This window comes from Ptychodera flava, chromosome 16 (assembly GCF_041260155.1).
Source record: "Ptychodera flava strain L36383 chromosome 16, AS_Pfla_20210202, whole genome shotgun sequence".
NCBI classification, from domain to species: domain Eukaryota; kingdom Metazoa; phylum Hemichordata; class Enteropneusta; family Ptychoderidae; genus Ptychodera; species Ptychodera flava.
The window spans coordinates 8,753,279-8,767,017 of NC_091943.1; the positions used below are offsets into that span (position 1 = coordinate 8,753,279).

At 39.7% G+C, this 13,739-nt stretch overlaps 1 protein-coding gene across 2 annotated transcripts in view; it reads right to left on the bottom strand.

The window, feature by feature from the left end:
- LOC139152728 (ATP-binding cassette sub-family C member 4-like) overlaps window positions 1-13,739 on the bottom strand; it is a 41,985-nt gene that overhangs the window by 21,393 nt on the left and 6,853 nt on the right. The window contains exon 1 of one of the 2 annotated variants that reach the window (XM_070726039.1): window positions 2,419-3,197. The exons of the other annotated variant lie outside the window; for it this stretch is intronic. The gene's annotated coding sequence lies outside the window, so the exon portion shown is untranslated. Of the gene's footprint in view, window positions 1-2,418; window positions 3,198-13,739 lie in introns of those variants that run through there. 2 annotated transcript variants of the gene reach the window in all.

Genomic DNA, 13,739 nt, shown 5'->3' on the forward strand with positions numbered 1-13,739 from the left:
CCAAATTTGGTGTTAATCTGCCAACGTACCCAGATGTAGGCGTATGCAATTAGCAGATGTCAATGAACTTTCACAATAACCATGTAAAATCTTAGAGGGTGTCCCTTTCCGTAGATTTTTTTTCAAGGAATGTTTTATGTAAACGATTTGACAGTTTATTATGCAACCAATGACTGCGCCATTTTCTGATGAAAGTTCGGTGTCTGATTGCACATCACGTTTTTACTTACCACACATGATGCCTGAACATAATGGCTATTTACTCTGTATGAGACCTTTACATTGGATAATTCTGATTTTTTACTTGTGAAGTAAAAGAGCCCTTTCATTGTTCTGGTAAAAAGATCTAAAATTGGGTTTTTTTTATTTTTATTTTTTTTTATTTACAACATGGGCATTCAGAGTCACTCCTGGTTGTGACGGTGCGGTTCTGTAGTGAAGCACTTTCAACAAACGGCGTCTCTGCATAAATACGTACCTGGTAACCTTTGAGCATCAGTTCTGTAAAAACTTTCACTGTGTTGTTTAAAAGTCATTCGAAGTCTAAGAAAATGAAAATCTCTGTTGGCTTACACCTCTAAGTTGCTGATAATGTTATACTTTTTGCAGAATACCAGCCTTTTAATAGTGACACCTTTTTTCAAACTTGATAGCGGTCACTCTGACGAGTTTTTGTTTCTCTCATAACTGAAGTGTTCCAACCGGTGAAGTAAAACTGTGCTATTCGAGTAATGTAATCCACACATTTACATTTACCAAATAGTAATCACCGTGTTCCTGCTGTCCATAGACGTTGACTGGACTCAAGGTCGAATGCGTCTCGGGGGCAGATATTGGGACTCTCACACTTTTACAATTCGTTTCTGATCTGCCACGTGTGGGGCTCATCTCTTAGTTCTTCCAAAAATCGTAAATTTCATTTTTCTTCATGGAGTTAACACAGGGACGGTGGCCATTTTGAATATCATATATCGGTAAATGAAACTTTGCACGGTGACCCTCGATTTTTATTTTTGATTTGGTAAGGCAATCGTTGAATGTTTCATTAAAGGAAGTTTGAGCAAAAGTTTAAGTCTTTCATTTTGAGATGTATACTACCTGAAAGTAGAAAAGCTAACTGCCAGGCATGGAATAAAATACGCCTAAGATTTACACTTGCTTCACTTCGCCAAATACTGAAATAGCAACGAAAATAAGTCCAATATCGAGGCTCTCTCGTGGTTTTTCTTTAAATCGTTTGCCAAATTTTGATTAAGTTACCATCAACGTCATTATTATTTTCAAGGTCAACCATTAAAGCTATCGTTTTTTCCGAAACTAGACTTTGAAGATTCATTATTATTTGCAGATAGTTACAGTCGCATACACCGAAACGTGTTGACATTATAAAAAGCTGAAGTCCCGGTAAGCCAAACTGAAGTTATTTTTTTGATCATAGACAGCCTGAGGATAGCGGGTAAACGTGTCGTGCTTCTTAAACCATTGTCACTCAAAAATCGAAAATGAGAGATTTTATTCGGTCTACGTAAGAGATACACAAATCAAACATCACAATTCCATGGATCTGTCGTGCAGGGATTTTGTCTGGACACGGATGTATACAAAACCTATTTTTGTAACTTCATGGTCAGAGGCAGTACAGCTGATTGGAGAAGACCTTAATGAGATGTCATTAGATATTGGATATTTGCATAATTGCATACTAATAAACCTTTCACTTTTACATATTCACGTGTGTGGCAGAGAATTACGTAAGACAGACTTCGTTGACAGTTTTTGAATCGAGTTCAGAGCAAATCGTATAATAATATTTTCCGCCGACCCAAACATATTTCATGAGCCGAGACTTAAGTGGTATGCGACTACCGGCAGCATGGAGCTAGAATCTAGCTCAATGTCGGCAGTAAGTGCTGCCATTACTGGACGTCTGCTCTTTTATCTATGGATGGTAGGTATGATTTCGTCGTCTGACGTAGGAGTACGTACAGGTAAACTGGCCCCCAGTCACTTGGCTTTTCTCGGCAGCGCTGGCTGTAGCCCATTGACTTCACCCCACTGGTTCAGAACAGCCTGTCAGCTCTGACTCAAAACAAACGCGACAATCTGCTGAAGTTTATACTTCATTATACCCTGTTTTGATATTCGTAAACTAGACCCTACAGACTTGGGGCAAGTCAAGAGAGCAGGTTGTAAAGTTCATACATCATCCAAAAGACTGAGTGAAGTACAATGTCTTACTTTTTTCTCCCGTCCTCGCTATGGTAGAAAAAGCAGTCCGAATAGCGCCACCAAGCTCCAGGTTTGTGTCAGTGTGCCGACGAAAAACAATATTTGCCAGAAAATGATTGTTTACGTTTACATTTATCGTAATCATTTTAACGAGCTAATGTTTAGCAAAATACGTTGAAAAAGTATTACCTTTAAAACTTCTGTACGCCCTGGGCTTTGTTGATGGTTCTCTGTCGGTATTGATGTTCCGGTAAACAATTCCGTGTGTCAACTATTTCTACTCCGTACGCTCGATCATCCGCCTTTCAGTGTACCAGTGTACGATGATTTGGGAAACTCTGCCAACTTCAAAGGTGAATCAACTGTCCAGAGTTTTCAGACATTAGGTCGGACATATTATCACGAAAGCCGTTGATGCTGAAACGCACACATGGTATGTAACATTGACTTGTCCAGAAGAAATTATATCACTGTATAGCCAATGTACTTTGCCCTAAACAGAGTCTGTAAATCGCCAGTCAATGACGCTTCTCGATCTCTGACATACACTTGCTGATAACAACCCGGACAGAGAAGGCGGATCCGCGACCCCCTAAGTCTGCATAAATAGTCACTGGGAATTCCACGGCTGACGTGGGGCCACCCCTTCTGGTAGCTTCAACCGTAGACCCTCGAGGGTCTATGCTTCAACCATATCTCACTTCTGAGAAGGCCGTGCGACACGTAATGAATTCCGGGTAGCAAAGTTGGCAATGTCCGGATACACTTACCGTCAGAACGCAGAAGTGGACGTTTTCGAATTTGTCCTTCACATTAAAAGTGAACTCCTCGAACAGTTTGATTCGAAAGACGGTGTAATTGTTGCCCCGTAAATGTTAACTGTAAAACAACAATAGCTAGGGTATCAATGAGACTCAAAAAATGATAGATGGCTGTACCAAAAATTAATGTTTAACCGATCAATGCTATAATGATAAAACGTTACAAGATCGCAAGCTGGCGTATTTGCTTTGCCTGATTAAATCTCTGCAGTTGTTTCGTATGAGACGTATGGTATTACGGTACACGCGAGTCCGTATGTATATCGAGAAGTGGCTGGCTATTTGAAACCTGCAATAGACACTGCGAGATTATCATCGCTCGTGAAGGACGTACAAAAGGCACCATCCGTGACATAAACCTGCAAATTGTCAATAATTGTACGTGTGCAATGATGTGATCAGTATTTTGTTAAGCTGTCAAATTGACACGTTTTAATAATTACAAAAGCGAGCATGCATCATCTTCGGAAGCATACTATTTTCATCATAGACGACTCGGACGACTGTCCTGTCCGCTGTGTATCAAATGAACGTCGATGTTCCCAATTCTTTTTTTTTTCAAGGTATATTTTATAATTTTCAGAAAGTTAGAGGCGAAGAAGCTAGTCAGCGAAAAAAAACGTAGATCATACAATCACAGTCCCTCTATCCACTGTGATACAATACTACTGTCGTGTAAACCTCAACCACGTCTTCACTGACAGTCTACCGTTTTCAAAGATAGGTGTGTAATTGTGAGCATTGACACTGGAGTCACTGAATGACATCAGTGATCCGACCCAATAGTTGTCGACGTCTGTGTCGACAAAAACTCCTCGAATAAAAATCGTCTTCCACAATTTACTTTTAAAGTGTTCTTGTCTACCTTCACTGAGTTCTACTTTTTGCGCTTCAAGCATAGACCCCTCTCCTTTTTGGAACGTCTATGCTTTAAGCATGTTTGATCATAGACCCTCGAGGGTCTATGGTTTGATTGAAAAGTTTCCTCAATAATTAGAGAGATTACTGTAATTACTGACAACATACCACTTGATTTACGGATACAATATCTGTCATTAACATGGAAATGCAGTTTGACAAGTAAATGAATATCTGCAAAAGATCACAGAGATATGATAGTAGGAGATTAGCATTGCAGTACAGCACTGGCCATGGAACTTGCACGTTTCGGAAGCTTTAAGCCCATTTGTCGACTGAAACTTATTGTGTTTGTTGAAGTTCTTCCCAAACAGCCAATCAGCTATTCAATAGCCAAAGTATCTGACTCCTTAGGTTGCTTTAAATAAAGACAATCTGCCAATTATATGCAATCTCCCGAAACCTGCACGTTACCACGGAACTTTGAAAAGGTGTGAACGAAGTGAAGACATGATCACTACCTTTTGAAATAAAAGACCGTTACACGCTTGTGTTTGTGAACAATGAGGCTTTCGGGTGTTAATGTTGTACTCATTGACAATGCACGTTAATTTAAGGCTGCCTATTCTCAATTCACCGTTCATAAAAAGATCTTGATGGCATAGGTAATACGGAGCGATTGTTGCCCCTCCTTCGCCATGGTGCCAATCTTTGAGTAAATGGTCGATTGCTCCTTCGAAAGACGATCCTTCCACGAAAGGGAGAGACCGCGTCTAAAACTGTGTCCTTGAACTATTCGTATTCATTAATTTCGACTTTCTGTCTGCATACGATGCAACACTACATCATCAACTCTGGGCTTTATCCTGTAATGTAGTTAATTCGATTGACTGATGTAAAAATCTAGAAAAAACCCCTTGACCTACACAGTTTAGCAAGTCAAGAGCAATATGCAATTTGAGAGTCAGTTTTCCCCGGGTCTACTGAATTTGAATTCAAAGTTACATGTAAGGTATGGTACTCTTTGCACCCAATGCGTCGAACTGTGTGATCTTGTAAAAGATTCCCCACTATACCGGTCGACAAAATTGTTCGCAACCACGCGTGAAGCATGTGGACCCCAAATCCAAATAATTTCGTCACCAACGCCCTCATCGGGCATATTTGCTATTGTCATTTTGATTTATTACCATCGCAAGTTAAGGCAACTATGTTCGAAATTTTCTCTCGTACCTGCAGATCAGTGACCAACGAAACGACCATTATTAAAGCCATAGGCAAGTTGAAAATTAAAAGAAATTTGCATAAAGCATGAAATTTCAACTAAACAAAACAGAGCGGCCTTTCCTCCCCATTGGCCAGAAAATTTGTGCAAAAAACCTATTTTTCATTAATGAGAATGAAAGTGTGTCGAATAATCTCATTAAATGTTGCCTCTCAAGCATAATTCGATGCTACATGATTTGATATTTCTTGAACAGTTCAATTTAAGTTCTGTTCCGTTGAAGTGGCAAGTCATTAGCTGTGGATCTTAGTTTCAACTATTATCAAACAGTATCGTATACTTCAACTTGATTCGGAAATTTTAATCAGAAATGGTGACTTTTCGTATGGGAGAACTCCAACCACGATGCCATGATGTCTCGACCATTCAGTAAATATATACGAAATTAATGAATAAAATATATTGATTCCTGAAAAATATACACCGATTACTTCAAGGTTACAATAGTTTATGATTAATTTTCTGTCGAATATATGGCTCCATATCATCAAAGTTGTTCAAAACGTGCACTTTATGTAGTATACTCTGTGCAAAGTCTGGTACTAGAGAAACAAGTGTATTTCCAGACATTTGAAATTCAAAATGTCCGCATCCCCATGTTAACTAAAGGGAAAAACTAAAATTGTCGACGTTCGCAAAAATTAGCTTGTGAAAAGTTTAGTCACTCCAAGAGATTCAAAATAATCCCCTACCCCTGACAAATTTTATAAGTGCAATGTCAAAGTTTGATAGTCCGAATATCTGTTCCCGAGGCGCATTCTACCCTAATTATGACAGGCACATACACTGTCTTTACCAGGAAGCCTGGCCTGCTCTGTGATGCGAACACGCATGTGGGGGACACTGCGCACGTCGCGCACAGTACGCGCGCGCATACACCACAGTAAATAAATACCACAGCTGTCCAATCTGCTGCAAGCCATACGTCTGGTGAACACAAGATAAGTGCACATTATTGTGCTTTTAAGACGCGAGAATTGTGTTTCCTTTCGAAATGAACCATCATTAAGCGCGGATATCCTGACTTTGATCAACATTTTCTCTAGTGGTTTCCGGGATGTATCTTCCGGAGGGTAGCCGATGGAGTCGAAGTGACATGATTTTGATGGTGGCTAACAGGAATTCGGTATTTGAACAGGTGGTTTCAGGCTTTGCGCCCAAGTCTAAATAGTGAAAAACAACTGAAATTAATTGAACACGGTAGCCGTGATATTAAATAGTGAAAACTTCAGAAAAACAGATGCAAATGTTGCACTTTTTTGTACTTGAAGCGCGGGCGGATGGGGGGGGAGGCTATCTTTGGAACACCAATGAGATGAATTTACCAACCCCTCCCCCGGCCGTTAAAACTGAAAGGTCTCTTACATTGCGAAAAGAAAATGGTCAATCTAAGAAGATATTTTAAGAACGTATTCAGATAAGCAATACTAGGTCTAATCAAACATTTGTACTCAAAAAGTTGGTAACCCCGCTTGATGACGAGTGGATCATTCTCGCGGGCATGAAAGCCTTATTTCCACTCAACCATGCCATGGAATTTCTCAATGTTGTAAGTCCTCAAGAAAGTTAATCGCTGAGAGGCAAGGGGTTTACAGTGACGAAAAACAATTAGTCCTAAATGTCAATTCTGACTCTGCGTATTTTGCCATGGCAGCTAAAAATAAGCATTGAACGCTGTCCAAGAACTTTTATATGATGTCTGAGTCGATTTACATAGTGTCATATACGCTGAAAATGCTATTTTTTAAAATCCGTTGATGAGATTTCAGACTGTTTCAAGCTCATGGAAACAGAAGAGCATCTTCATGGTGCTGTACTTGGAAACTTGTGATTCAACAGTATTGAAGGTAAAAAGTCGGTTTTTATTTATTCGTCAATGCTCCCGAGAGTCGACAAAGTTGAATCTTTTAACCTTAGAGTTGATCTATTCAGATTAGATTTCTGTAAATCAAGTGTAAATCAATGTGTGCTTTTATTTTAAATGTACACAAAAAAATTATCAGAAAGATGCGCGCGCAAACACACACACACACACACACACACACACACACACACACACACACATACTCTCTCTCTCTCTCTCTCTCTCTCTCTCTCTCTCTCTCTCTCTCTCTCTCTCTCTCTCTCTCTCTCTCTCTCTCTTGACACAGTTCATCTTCTTCACATCTGCTCTGCTGTTTGGGAGTTAAATTTTGAATCGAATCTCCGGCAAATACCCGACCTTAATCGAATTTATTCACTTTTAGACTGTCTTCCAGTCTAAATGTTCTTAGAATTTCAGGGATCTATTCGCCAAGCAGGAAACAGTGCACGGAATCCATATGTCTGTGTTTCCTTGTAGACCTCACACAGGCTGTAAAAGTTTGACTGAACCGTCTTTCCGCCTTCCTTATTCCATCACGCTACATTTGTGCTGTCCATACCGTTATGTTTTACAGGACCCCATTATTTTTTTGCTCTTAAAGTTTATATTGTAAGTATGCAGTAGCTATTAAACGGTCTGAGCAAAGACATAAATAACTGTGTCACTAGTTGGTATTTCTGTAAAACACTGAAAGTCCAGTTCACACGCTGCGAGTTTTCATACGACACCACACGATAAGATTTCATATCGTGTGGTTTGTCATATCGTATCCTTAAAAATCGCTGCGTGTCAGACATGACCCTACCTCTAGATTTTCCACGAACAAAGATGACAAATTTAATCTCCCGCCCTTTGACAGCCGCTTATTTCGTGCGTTGCCTAATGGCATTCAGAAGGATGCCTCGGTTTCAAGTGTTGCCATGGTTGGCGCGCCGGAGGTATTGTTCGTTACCATATGACATTTGAAAAATACTCGATTCATCTCTCGAAAGCTAATGATTTTGTTATTTGTTTGGGAATATCTCAAATATATCTCTGCCATACATCTTATTTTTGGCGTATGTACTTCAAATTAGCAATCTCTCCAAACACGCTACTTAAACGCCCTTGCTGCAATGAAAGTTCGGGTGTCACGCATTCAAATTTATAACAAATGCCAAGGACAGATTTTATGCATAGAGTCTCCTTTACTTATTCCACACTCCAAATACAAAAGAAGACAAGCTCCATGTATGTTCATGGTAAGGCCTTCATAATTCCACTGATGAGGCAACAATTACCATGCTCACGAAGCATATTTAAATACCTATTATTTAATTTGTCAACATAGCCCTATATGTGTAAAATGCACGGTCCTTATTTACATTTGATCGTCCGGATCAGCATTCACTTGGGAATGTCAACTTGTGGCTGCAATATGTTAATTTTGCTTGCTAAAGTTCATGGCAGGAGCGGTGGTTTTGGCGAGATGAAGGCACCAATCTCTACAATACGACAATATTTTACTACAATCTGTACAATAGAGTACGATGATGATGATATGAAGACATATATAAGACACGTCGACTTCTGTTGAGTTTAGCATCATTAAAACGCCTGCGACAGACAACCCTCGCCGTAACCCACCGTATTATAAAACAAGGCACGATTATGACAGATTCAATCGACGATCTCGTGGTCTTTTGGCTATCTCAGCAACTTGTCCTGTCGAGTTATTCCTATGAAAACTTGCAGTGCGTTAGATGGACTGAATGGAGGGGACCATTGTTGGTTTTACAATCCGAGAGAAATATTCATTTATCGGTGAACAGAGATTATTATCATAAGACAAATGGTGCTGCCGATGACATATACTTGCTGTCAAGGAACTTCATGGTTAAGACAAACGGATGTCCTCCTTTCTTCGGTGAAGGTCCTTTCAAGGTTACGATTGTCACGACAGGTCAAGCTGACATTGCTTGCATGGACACTAACACAAAATATTGCGGAAACACATGGAAAAGTAACACGTTTGTAGTATCTGCATATCTAATCACTTCTCGGGCGCAAAGCATCCTCGACTCTATCAACTTGTTAAAATGAATGAAAGCAAAGTCGCACCAAATTGAACTTGAAGTCGTTCAACTTGATACAGTGATGTTGCTTCACAGAAGACTGTGAAGTATAAAGTCTCTCACGATTGTGCAATGTTTTTCACGCACGGCAGCATAATCCGTTGCCAGACCCGCAGAGTCGATAACATTGACAGGCGCGTTGCGGCTGATTCGGCTTCAACATTGCGAAGTTGTAAGTCGTAGTTAGAGAGATACAAGTTCAGATACCACTCTGGGTCGTATTGCGCACCAAGATGCACCAAGATGTTGGTTGTAAGCACCACTTTAGATCTTCATTACGTGATGGCAAACGTGACGTTCCAAGTTTTCGAATCTTTCTATTGAACATTCTCTACACATTTATATACTTGTCTAAACTTACATAACTGCAAAGTCATCATAACTATACAATTGCCATCGCACGGTAATGTCCGTCACTCTTTGATTGTTTCTTAGTATGAAACAAGATCACACCATGAAATATACCGTTCTCGATTGTTCTTCCGATAATTAATTAAAGTCGTGACGCTATCTCCTTCTCGTACGATCTTCAACCAACCTTCACACTTGCCAACGTGAGAGACGCTTCGAGAAAGAATATTTCCAATCAAGAGAGGACGTTTAATACACAGTCGGTTATTTTAATACGATTCTTTACAGAGTAAATATTTTTTTATATGGTAATGATGCTCTCGTATGATATCAGATCACTGAAAGTGTCAGTGGGGGCGTTTAAATTGATTGTTTTAACTTCTTTAGCATAAATACGATTATGCAGTACTCGGTTTCAACAGTTCTCGTCATCTTCAGCGAATTCGCCGGCGTAGTCCATTAGCTACACAAACTGACTCACCGTGTTGTCGTCCGACATACCTTTGTAGTACAAATCAACGGATTTCTTCGTAGGTCATCGTTGCCGTCCCTTGTGGCTACATCCACACTGGCCCCCTTGCTGTTAATCAGTCCTGCACCGCTTATCTTAGCGTAAGTACAACCACCATCTTGTGTTCTGCAGCGAACGAGAACTGAGCTATTTAAATTATACCCCTTTAATAGAAGATTGGGGGACGGAGAAGCTGCACCTGGCATCAAAAATGTAAAGTCTTTAAGTGTTGTTCGTGGAAATTTCCCAGAAAGGGTTTTCAAGGAGCAGGCTAATCATATCCACTGAAACGTAAAATATCTGATTTATCTCAAATTCTCGACCCTCGGGACTGCTGCGGTGTTCATGAAAGGAAAATAGAAGCTAGCATTACAGCTATTTCAGAATTGACCTGTACGTGCTCTTTCTCGTCCGCGTATTTACGTCATACAATGGACCACTTCAGCTTGCCAAATAGTTGTCATAGCAATGTTTGAATGAGCAGAGAAGGATAATTCTGTTACCTTTCCTCGTGTAAGTTTACACGATTTCATTTTTTATGAAAATGATTGTATAATGTTGTCACGATTGACACTAAAATGGACAATGAATGTGTAATTAAACAGTCTATACCCCTAGCTGATTTTTATCGTTGACTTTGCAGGTGAAAATCTCACCAAGTATTTAAAAGCTCCACTATTGTAACGTTCAGTCATGGAGGTCGATCACCTCCACGCCTTCGGTGTTCAGTCCAGTATTGTTGTGTCAGTAAAACACACATGTATAGTCTTCGACGTGCCAACATACCCTGTATGCGTATAATATAAGATATCATTGTTGACATCCAAGTATGAATCCAGACAATGACAACAATGATATTTCATATTGTGCGTAATCTGTTCCATAAACAACATGCTTTATGGGGTCAATATGTATTTATAGAAACAAATTAATGTCACCAAAAGTTACATTGTTCCTTAATCAGATTAGAAGACAATTTTCAGTTTCATTTTTGGGTTTCTCATCGTGTAAGACGGAAACGGGAACTATAGCAGCAAACTAAAGTTATTTGATTATATGTGTTTATTATTGTTTATTTTATATTTATTTATTTAAATTGGGTTCAAGGCCCATAGAATTACAGAGGTCGCTACAACTTGATGATAATAAATAGATACAAAGCACACGATAAAAAGCAAAAAGGATAAACATGTTTGTATGAAATGTTTGTAGGTATAAACACCTGGTCCAATAATATGTTAGTTTACATTTTGTTGTTTCAGTAGAAACGTTTTCCGCGAGCACTTTGTTAGTATGAGATAATTGTACGTTAGACTGGAAAAATTGTGATAGCTTGGTAAGATCTAAGAACGAAATACTTATTTGTCAAAAATATTTATTTGCAAAAAAAAAATACAAGTGCCAGTCGACTATTTAAACTGTTTCCGCATATCAACAAATTTAATTTAGAGACACGTAGGCAAGCTGGGCTGGTAAGTTGAAGAATGTTGTGGCGTGACCTACTTCCACGGACGGATGGGCTCAAGGTCAGTGATCAGGCGCTGCACTTTGTCGCGATGGAAAATTTACGACAGGGTTAAAGTTGAAGTCACATACAGAACAATAGACGAGCGCGAAGGGAATTTCCCCCAAAATTTTGGAGTTTTTGGAGTATCATTGTAATGTTGACGATGGTCATGCATGCCAAGGTCAGACTAAATTTGAGGCACCGTGGGGCAGTGGTTAGGTTATCGGACTCACTGTAGGAGGATATTGAGTTCGAGAGCCGGTAGGTCCAGTGTCACGGACTCACTGTCAGGGGATGGTGAGTTCGAGACTCCAGCACGGTGTTGTGCCCCTTGAGCAACGCAGTTTACTCCTCATTGCTCCATTGGGTAGTTGGTTGTGGGTACCTAACTGGGTTAGCCTGTTGGATGAGTAATAAAAATAAAAATTATATAAAATAAATAAATTAAAGCTCCAACGTGTACTTGATTTTCAAATATCTCTCCATTCATTGAGGTATCACACCAAGCATTCTACATTAACTTTCCTCCTAGACTTTTTTCCGTGAAGTTCATTTTCTCAACATAAATAATCATTTTATTATTCTTAAATCTTTTACTTACCTGACTTAGAGCGTATCAGGTTTTGATAAATGTTGTAGGAGTTTAGATATTCCATAGATCCCACAGGAAAGATATTCTGAATACAGAGGTTGAAGTTGTAAGCCAAGAATTTCAAGTAAAAAGAAATACTAAAAGCGCAGTTGTTGAGCCACAAAGGTTTGGTCTTCTAAGGCTTTGTACTGCCTTTGAGTCATATATTAATCTGTAAATGAAATCGAGCCCTTGCTTTTGCGATTAGTAACATTTTTTCTGCTTCTATCGATTTTGGTGATGAAGACGTGATGTATACAATTCATATGAACTTAAATTAACGGAATGTTTCTGGGTTATGTAACCAGGTCACTGTCCTCAAATGACCAGATATGTTCTAGTTCCAACATTTCTGCTTCTGATGAGTTTTGGTGATGAAGAGGTGTTGTCAACAATTTTCACATCCATTTTAACGTTACGGTGAGATTTTATCAACCATTCTGTTTCACGTCGATTTTTAATGACATTCCACTCCGCCGAGATTTACCAATGCACAAACCTCGCTCTCTTTCATGCAAACTTCGGTCAATGGCTTTTGCACAAATATCTCGGCAACGCGAATCAGTTTCGAGTGCGTTTGATCGTTCTGACTGATTCTTGGTTCAAAGTCTATCTTTGATAACACGTGCATCAACTGACAAGACAGGCGGATATCCTGGTACATATAGCTCGCCAGGGTCGAAGCTTTATCAAAACTAATAAAAAAAGCTTTATCAAGTAATTCAAAGCAAACCCCGGCAAATACAAACTCGCCTATTTGTATACAAATGTGTCGCGCAATGTTGCAATCTCACAAATCGTGGTGTTTTCTGCATGTCCTTACGGAGAATCAAAGCATGGAATATTTCAACTACTCATAACCAACAGACCATAAACAAAGTGTTCGTAGAGGTATGTAAGACCCCAAAAATTGACAAAGTGAGCGTCAAAGTGCTTGATCGAGTACTTTGTGGAAAATGGCAAACTGAGCGTCAAACTGAGCGTCAAACTGAGTGATCGAGCACTTTGTGGAAAATGTCAAAGTGAGCGTCAAAGTGAGCGTCAAAGTGAACATGATGGCGCCTCCAACGATAGGATGTGGTATAATTAATTTTGCCACCAGTTGTGAGATCGCGTCCCGCCAGGTCGATGTTTACATTCACTATGGCGTTACCCAATGAGTCGTCAATCCCGCCTGATGATTTGGTATGAGTTGACATTCCCTGTTACTGTTGCCCTGTTTCAGGTAGATAATCTTTCCGAACAGATTTCGCTTCAAGGCCATGACAATTATCATTTTTATACCTCTGCCTCGCTTACCGCCAGGATTACCGCTGCTCAGAGACTGAATATTCATGAAAAGTCATTTACCACAGACTGGAAGTGAATCATTCACACCTCTTCTACTCCTAACGATCGCGGAAATACCGCAGGCACAGCGGTAAATGGCATGAACGGCTACAGTTTGCAGTATTTTTTTGAGAGGAGAGAGAGAGAGAGAGAGAGAGAGAGAGAGAGCGTGTACATCTACGTCTTGGTCAAATAAACTAGTACGTTGTCACTGTTGCGTATGTTCAGTTCTCTTCCGT